Source organism: Petromyzon marinus, chromosome 18 (assembly GCF_048934315.1).
Source record: "Petromyzon marinus isolate PM22_M1 ecotype Great Lakes invasive population chromosome 18, UKy_Petmar_22M1.pri1.0, whole genome shotgun sequence".
NCBI lineage: Eukaryota > Metazoa > Chordata > Hyperoartia > Petromyzontiformes > Petromyzontidae > Petromyzon > Petromyzon marinus.
Genome location: NC_133684.1, coordinates 7,930,393 through 7,939,713, shown reverse-complemented (window position 1 = coordinate 7,939,713; position 9,321 = coordinate 7,930,393). Strand labels below are relative to the sequence as shown.

General features: G+C 51.6%; 1 long non-coding RNA gene across 1 annotated transcript; it reads right to left on the bottom strand.

The window, feature by feature from the left end:
- Positions 1-4,073: 4,073 nt before the first annotated feature.
- Positions 4,074-6,121, bottom strand: LOC142925085 (uncharacterized). Its single transcript, XR_012942186.1, has 2 exons — positions 5,986-6,121; positions 4,074-4,852 (listed from the first exon to the last, which is right to left on the bottom strand). It is a non-coding gene; the product is annotated as an uncharacterized LOC142925085 (long non-coding RNA).
- Between the last annotated feature and the right edge of the window lie 3,200 nt (positions 6,122-9,321).

Sequence of the window (9,321 nt, the reverse complement as noted above, 5' to 3'; positions counted from 1 at the left end):
GAAACAAATTCAAGTAAAAAAAAAACCCAAATGCAGGATTTTCCTGCAAAAGGCGTCGTACGACTCGGCATGGCTTTCCTGGATAAATAAGTAAAATATAAATGTTCATAATATTAATAACTACGTCCCCTACTAGCGGACTAATGCCCACCGGCCAGTGCTGTGTTCCACCAGGGGGTCCTTGCCACAGGGCGCCTCAAGGTGTACAGCATGGGAGGTGTGATATACAGTGAGGGAAACAAGTATTTGATCCCCTGCTGATTTTGTACGTTTGCCCACTGACAAAGAAATGATCAGTCTATAATTTTAATGGTAGATTTATTTGAACAGTGAGAGACAGAATAACAACAACACTGTTCAAATAAACCTATATTCTCCTGGCAAACCATGGCATGACTTCCCTCAACGCCCACGGGAAGGGAGTTTCTCCAAACCACCTCAACACGTTAGCTGGGCTTCGGAGTATCACGACATCTACGTGGTCCACATAACCGTGCCTCCAAATCGCTGGATCGCAGACGCGTGCCATCACACTTGCCCCGTAAACTCGTGCCGTATTATCCGGACGGTAAGAGGTTCCGGATTATTGCACGCACCGCAAAACGTTATGCCCGATGGGAATGAGTTCGACAAATGTGACAAAGACACGCGCGCGTCCCCATCAGCTGAATGGAGTTCACAAGAAGTCACAAACTCCTTGTGAGAGAAAACAAAAAGAACCCCGACACAGAAGAGCTGCAGCTTCGATCTTCCGCGAATAAAAATGTGTGCCACAACCCCCAAAGCGCATCGGCACATAAGCCGTGGCAGTAGCAGATGCGGTTATAATTAATGATGATTGATGATGATGATGATTATGATGCAAAATTGGCAAGTAAAATAAATCTCCGGTCAGTGTGGTCACCCAAAACAGAACCGTGGAACGTGGAACGACTTAACGGCAGACTCACAAATATGGAGGAGAATGAATAGGAGGCATCGTCACAGCAGACATTCACCACTCCGCTACTCCTGGCTCCGCAATCATCTGGCTCAGCCACCTCATTGTCCAACGACAGTTGTTGCCCTACGTCAAATATCCTCCGTAAAAAAAAGATTAAGAAGATTTAAGATGCAGAGAAACAAGCGTGTCGTATGGTATGAAGAAAATGGTATTTGTGCTAAACGTCATCCCGGGTGCGAGAGAGAGATGGTCACACGTGGCAATACTGCAAGCCACAGTACTCCCTTGTGTGCCATGCTATCCTTAATAGGTGCTCACAAACAGCACTTGTCCATACATCCTGTAAGGGTAAACAGTAGCTCTTTGTCCGCGTGCACAAATGCTCTGTTATGGCTGTGTGTGCGTCTGTGGGGAGCGATGGCGCAGCAGTTAGCGCGTTGCCCTATGAACCGGCGATTTATGTCCAGGGCTAACACTAGCGATGATTATCTGAACTGGTCCTGGGCCTCCTTTAGGTCAACTCAGCCTCAAATGAGTAAGTACCTATTGCTGTGTGTAAATATCGTCACTTGGGAGACAAAAGGTCGTGGTGCTCGCCATCCACCCCCGAATGTGCCCTTTCGGCCATCTCCATAGGTGCTCGCTAACAGCACTTGCCCCCAAAAGTGTGTGTTAAGGCTATACGGCGAATCTTTGTTTTTAAAAGGTTGTGCGATTCCCAACCACAGCCAACATCGTTAGTGATTATCTGAACCAGTCATCGGCCTCCTCTACGTAAACTCAGCCTGAAATGAGTACCAGGTGCAGCGTGGTAAACGCCACTACTGGGGGGACAAAGGTGGCCGGGCGGGTTTCTGGCCACGACGCCCGCCTTCTTGCGTGCTCGCGCTGGCCGTCGTATGAGCTCGCTTACAGCACTTGCCCCAAGAAACCTTCGTAGGCTCTCCGGGGCATCTTTGCGTGGGCGCGTGGGCGCGTGGGCGCGTGCGCGCGCGCGCGCGTGTGTGTGCATGTAAAACAATAGAAATATCTACATTGTTTGTCAATAAGGGCATTCGTCAAGCCCCTTGTTAGTCACTGCTGATTTCATGCACGCGCGGGTGTGCAGCGTGATGCATTCCTGGCAATACCGGATGTGGCACTTCGTCGCTTTGCGTTCGCAAAGACGGATGGCACTGGTTTTGCGCACAATTCGACTCCGAAATGTATCCGACGCCGTATGTACGTGCACGACGCTTTGTCGCTCCACTGCTGGATGACGGCCTCCCGTTGCCTCGTAGGTCTTAGAGGGTACCTTTTTGTCATACTTCACCACGCTGGTCAGTGCATATTGGTGAACGCAGGACGCGTAGACGTTGGAGGATAGGAGTACGGTTCAACGATCGATGTTGTTCGGACCCACTCTTTGCTTGCCCGCATCGGTACCCGCACTGCAGCCTATAGCACCTGTTGCCATTGGCGGTCGCCCATCCAAGCACTGCCGAGGCTGCTTAGCTTCTGAGATCTGTCAATCATATGCAGTATCGGATGAATTATCCATAGCCTCCCAGCGTCAAGTAACGATGCGAATAAATCTACACAAGTTCATGTAAGTGGTTGCGTGTTGTTTTACAAAAGTTCCGATTGAGTAGCGAGTGGGCAGATACATCGCTGTATTGCCACCGATTAGTTTCATCCGGGTCTGCCCTTCCGTCACACACCACATCCAGCGCACCTCTCCCTACGGCCGTGTCCACGACGAGTTACGTGCCACGTGCGTCCGTTAAATATGTCCGAGAATCCGGCACACCGCGTCCACTATACCTCTCGTTATCGTAGTCACAACCCAGCTCGCTCGAGTCGAACATTCGGTGAGAAATTAAATTCCCCGTGCCGTCACCCACGGCTCGAGCCTGTTGCAGTGAGTCCGTGACGGGAGCGGAGTCGGGAGTTGTCACTTTTGCCCACTGCTCTAATTAACTCGTTAACGTGGAGATGTTTTTTTTTCTTCCCCCGCCGTCGCCGCTATCGAGTTCCCGTGGCCCGCCACTCTTTCCCCCGCCTCGCCTTTGATTTTCTCGGGGTGATTGCTACGAGCCGCCACTGCGGAATCGACATGGGAACTGGCAGCCTTTAATTAGGCGCAATCGATCGGGCGAACTTCAGCGAGATTTATTGTGAGTTGTGCGCGCGCGGTGCGTGTGCGCGCGTAAGTGGTTAGCTGGACTGCACCACGAACCCCGGCCGGTTAAGTTCGATTCCCAGCCACGGGTGACATCAGTGGAGATTATCTGAACCGGTCCTGGGAATCCCCGTATGTCGACTGAGCGACCTGGCGTGCTCATGGTCAAACCACCATGCTGTCCTTCATTCATGAGTTCGCTAATAGAGCACTTACCCCAACAGCTTTGATATTCGTGGAGGGGATCTTTGTCCCTGTTTTATATTTTGTGTGTGTACACTTGTGTTGCAATAAACCAACGTCTATCCCTAGTTTAAATATTTTTTTTTTAATTTTAGAATTGGTTTGCAATTCCTTACGTTACTTTATTTTTGTATTACTGTTACTGCATTCGTTGATTTTTTTCCATTCTCAAACTCTGCCGCATTAAGGTGCTATTGATTTCCCCTTTTGTGTGGCGGTGTTAGACATCGTGGGGTAATGGAAGCGGGACTCGTTTATAAATGTTCTGTCCATACTTCATGGGTCAGCCGTTCCCCGCGTGCTGAATTGATGTCAAACACAATCGAGATGTTGCGATTCGCTCCGATGGAGAGAGAATGCCTCTCCACCCTGGCCCAGACCTGTTGTACGGTTGGCGCTAAAGTGAAGCAGATGTTACTTTTTCGCAAAACAATCTCATTATGTGCCACGAAGAATGGCTATTGCCCAAAACGTCACGAATTATTGTTTTTTTTTACTTAATAAAGGGCCACAGTGTTATGATTTATGTGAAGTTTAGTTTGGTTTGCTTGTGTAGGGCAGCTTTCCCAATTCAGCATCAGCAGCAGATTTAATGTGTTATCGTGGACAAAGTAAATTTGGAAGAAAATTTATTTCTGGGAGGTCTAGCAATTGCATTATACAAGTAATTCAAATGAAATGTATGTTGTGTCTGCATGCATCTTGCTGAGTGGGGGAAGCAGTGGCGTAGTTGTTCGTACTTTAATCATGGACACAGTGGCAAATTCATTCCAAATCACAACTTCGAGCAAATCACAATGAACACAATTAGGATCTAATTGAAACGTCTAATGTTGGCGCTTATGGTGACTGTTTTAGCTTGCAGGATTCCACACCACAAAACACATTGCAAAAAAAAAAACAATTGCTTTGGAAAATTAACATTCGAATATTCGTTTGCCGCCTTCAAATGTTGAATATTTTTTCATTATCCGTGTCCTTCTTTATTTTCATCCGACGATGACAAACGCACAGCGCCACCCCCACCAACTCCCCTGCACCGCCTCTCCCCCCTCCCAGGCCCTGCGCGCGCACGCACGTTAAGTTGCCGTATTCAGGCACACTGTGCTCTTATCAAACACACCCGAAGATTTTGGTGTTTTTGCCAAATCCTCATTGCGGCAACACACACACACCTTGCCCGCACGCACCTGGCTCGCCACACCTGGCCCGCGCACCTGCTACACCGCGTTTCATTTTTCGCCGGTTCTATGAGCACGGCGGAACAAACCCCCGACGATACGTGCGCAGTGACCCCACAATCACATCACATCGCCGCATGGGAACGCTTCCCCATGCCGTCTGTGTTATTCCGTCTGTGTTTTTGTTGCCCGCCGCGTGTGATGAGGGCCTCCCACGGCCCGATCTCGTCAGATCTCGGAAGCCGAGCAGCACACTTGAACCGGCAGAGTCGTCTTGTCCTTATTTGAAGCGGAGTTGGGTTGGGGGGGGGGCTTACACAAATTCTGGGGAGGGGGGGGTGTGAAGATGGGGGGCGGGGGGGAGATACGACGCAGTCAATGTTAAACAAACTTGAAAGAAATGCTAAACAGACAGTAACGATATACATCATGCATTCTGCTCTGTCTCTCACCACTCTGTACGTATTGTATCAACAGTCTTTGACTAGGCTATGAGAATTTCAAAGGCGAGCTGAGCTTCAGCAGGGGAACGAGGTGAGTGGGAGGGAGCAAGGGCGAGGCGGGGCTAGGCGGGGGAGGGGTTACTCAGCCCCCCTCTAGCCTCGCCTCATCACACGGGATTTGTTTGGATTGTTTTCTTGGATGGACGAATACCCGTGGATGCACCGCGGGTTGCTATAGGCTGCCGTTGCTGATGCTGCTCGTGCGGCGAGACTACTTGGCGGAGAAGCAGGAGACAAACGAGGCAAAATCCATGGTTGTACTGTACTTCTACGCTCGCCCCCCCGCCCCCCCCCCTTGCAGCCTGCGAATGAACGAATGGCACGCTGCCGTAAAAGCGGTGTGAAAGCTGCCCGAAATGATCACTGCGCAATAAGCTCGGAGTCGTCTTTGCAGAGTTCGATCGCCCGCGCACGGACAGCCAAGGCCGGTGACGATGGCGTGGACACATTCTGAGCCTCCCTGAGCTCGCGTGAGCTCCAAATAAGTTCCCGGTGCGGTGTGTGAACAACATAAGCACTGGGGATACAAAGGCGGCTGGGCGTGGTGTTGGGCACCCACTCTCCTTGTGTGCCGTTCCGGCCTTCATAGGTGCCGCTCCGGCCTTCATAGGTGCCGCTCGCGAACTGCACTTGCCCCCAAAAAAGCCTGCTAAAGGCTACGCGAACGATCTTTCTCTTTGTGCCGTTTGTGTGTAAAAGGGTGTTGTTAGGTTGGAAGCTGTTACAGCCCCATGCACAGGTGATAGAAACATCATTAGTTTTGTGTGTGTGTGCGCGTGTGTGTGTGTTGGGGGGGGGGTTGTGAATTTAATCTGTGCAAACGCACTCCTCTACGGAAGCCCCGCCGTCTCCCCCTTCCCTCCCCCAGCGCTAAATAAGTTCCGTCACTCCGCTGTCAGCGCCGGGGTGGAAGGAGGGAGACGCCTCGGCGAGTGATAGCCAAAAACAACTCACGCGGACGTCGCTTGCAGCGAAATCTCCACCTGGCACCTCTCTCCCTCTCGACACGTGCTCGGAGGTGTGGCGGTCCCGTCAGGCCGGGTGAGCCTGTCATTAGCCGCCTAATCTAAACGAGCTGATTGTGGGATTCCGGCTGAATTTTAATAGACAAATTACGCTCCGTCTTCTTCCCCCCCCCCACCACCTCCGCCACCCCCGCCCCCCGCCCCCCGCCCCCCGCCCCCCGCCCCCCGCCCCCCGCCCCCCGCCCCCCGCCCCCCCCACCTCCTTTGTCCTTCAAGCCACCAGTCGCGCCACACCTGCCACGCGCTCCTCCTCACTGATGGGGGGGGGGGGGGAATTGCAGACGACTGCTCGTCTTTGGCATACGATGAGTCAACTTTGAGTGTAAGTGTACGTACGTATGTTGACCTTCTTTCGCACCGTACGTAGCCAACCGTGGTGAATCGGAGGTGCGAGTGCCGCTTACCGCCAGTGCTTTGTCAAAGCGGCGGCAGGGGCAGTGGCGGAGAACCGGTTAACGCACTGCACCAACTAACCCGGTAAGACGAGTTCGATTCCTAGCCACGGCGAGACATCCGTGACATACGATTCACCTGTTTTTATTATGATTATGGTGGCTGAGGATAGGCAGCAGGGCCCAAAGCATCAAGCAAGGAGTGGGAACGGTCTACACGAGGGAAGACCTCAGAGCAGATGGTGGGAGACCGGACGGGCACGGCGTGGGGGTCACGGCGTGGGGGTCACGGCGTGGGGGTCACGGCGTGGGGGTCACGGCGTGGGGGTCACGGCGTGGGGGTCACGGCGTGGGGGTCACGGCGTGGGGGTCACGGCGGGGGGATCACGGCGTGGGGGTCACGGCGTGGGGGTCACGGCGTGGGGGTCACGGCGTGGGGGTCACGGCGTGGGGGTCACGGCGTGGGGGTCACGGGGCTTCCGGCCAGCAGCTGCGGGATCTGGCGGAGAGTGGAAAGCGTTGACCGGGTGCTCTGGTTGTGGTGGTTGCATCCACTGCTTTAGCCACGATGAGTGACATCTCCTTTTTGAATACTGTACATATTTTTTAAAATCAGGATTTGCTTAGCGCAGCCCCAAAAATGCACAAATCACACCAAGCTGCCAGCAACGCAGGGCATTAATGAAGGTGCAATAGATACGAGATCACATGTTTCTTGAATTGAGCAAGGTTATTGTAAGTCCTTTGGGGGGGGGGGGGGACGGAAGGGAATTACAAAGTGGAGTGGTGCTCGGGAAGAAGAAAAAGCAGCAGGAGAAGTATACGTGTTGATGTGATGTGATGGAGTGGCACAGCACGGCGTCCTCGTGTTTGATTCCTGGCCAAGGCTAACGCCGATGGCGAGCTAGGTCCGAAATTAAATCACGGAGAAGAAAACGCTTTGATCGATGATCAGGAACGGAGGAGAGAGAGAACGATAACGGAGCGAGTGAACGCTGCACAGAGAGTCTTGGCCAGAGAAGTAGCGGAACATCTGGAGGTCTGGTGTGGACAGCACAGTTCCGTGGTTGCTGTGTGTTAATCTGTTTTGGATGAGGGGTCTCAATGTTAAGATGGAGTGCTCTTGCCGATAACATCTTGATAACTCGGCAGCTTTTGTTGAACAAGCCGGATTCTGCTGATGGAACCAGAAGGTCAAAACTGAGACAGAGTTTGCGAGCACAAATAAATACTGCTGGATAACGCTGGTCTGGAAAACCAGTAGCCCAATGTGACTAAACACACGTGTGTATTTACATGTTGAGGCACAGCGAATTCCGATTATACTTTGTCTAACCCGGTGGCTTTAACTGCTACGGTAATTTTCTAGATGTTGCCAATCACGCTGACAAACAATAACAACAGCGCATTCGGACAATCTCAGTGGATGTTGAACTATATGCAACTAGCCGACGTGGCGAAGTATGGCCAAATGACCCCACCCCACCCACCACGGTCACCACAGCACGGATGAGGAATCCATCCAGCAGTGGATTGACAAAGCGGTCGTCAGTTCAGTCGGCGGAATGACGCGAATGTTATTCCCGGGGACCCGAAGCCGAATGAAATCAACAGCAGCAGGAACACACTTTAAATCAGCCACATTTGTCATATTAAATGTGTAAATTGCTAACAAGACCAATACGTCTGCAGGGTATTACGTGTTATATTGTACGTCAGCGCCAGTTTCGTTGTTTATGCCCTTGCCTCCCGGCATCATTGGGTGCATTATCGGCATACGGGCTCCGCTCTGTGCAACACTGCGGCCTTAAAGGGGGTGTGCTTGTGGCCAGGAAGCGACCTCGTAGCAATTGGGGGGACGGGGTAGAGAGACCCCCCCCCGCCTCCACCGCTGTTGAAGGGTTAACCACCCCCCTTCCCCCCTTACAAGTAAATTCTCAGCTCATTCACCCCTGCTGAAGGCTGAGCCCCCCTTAAAAAATATTAAATCATAATATAATGCCAAAATTGGTACAATTATACCATGGGGTGTTGCAACCTTTCCTCGTACACAGTAATTGTAATAATTCGTTATTAACGCAGGAGAATCACGCTGAGTCTAAATACTCCGGTTAGCACGGTTGGCAAGGAATGGTGTCGAAATAAGTTCAGCATACATACATATCCTTGTCAGCAGGCTCCTCGTACATCGTGATGCATACCGATCACCAATGACATTGCGGGGGGTTTTAGCCGTGCGAGGAGGAAATCAGAGCACCCGATGGAAACCCATACACAACAAGGGGAGAGAACATCCACAACTCCGCACAGAGAGGAGCCAGAGTCAGGAATCGAAGCATGGATATTTTGGAGTTAGCATGTCCATCTCCCAGTGGTCGCGTGGATTTTTTCTCCAGGTCCTCCGCTTTTCCCCTCTCCACGTTTAGAAAAATCGACGTGCGTTCAGAGTCTCCGGCTGCTGCTATAAATGTCCACGTGATAAGCCACTTCGTTGAGATGTCATTCGCGATAGCCAGATCACTTCTGAAAAAGAGCTTCGCAGCTCAGTGGGCCTTACCTGGTAAAATAAAACATAGAAGTAATAGCAGCAGCAGCAGGTTTTGCCGAGACGGAGCGAGGAAGATCGATACATGGGCCATACGAGAATACTGTACGCGTTGCCTGCCCCGCTCGCTACTCGCTATCAACACCGTGGCGGCCGTGCTTACTTTGGGCCGTCAGTACAGCTGTAAACTGATTGTAATAATTTAAAATAAAGTTTGTTGAAAACAAATAATACATACTTTTGTTTTGTTATTTATTTTTTTTCCAAGTAAAAGTTCGGCGGCGATAATGTGTTCGCTTGCCTTCTTCACCACTTCTCGTCGTCGTCG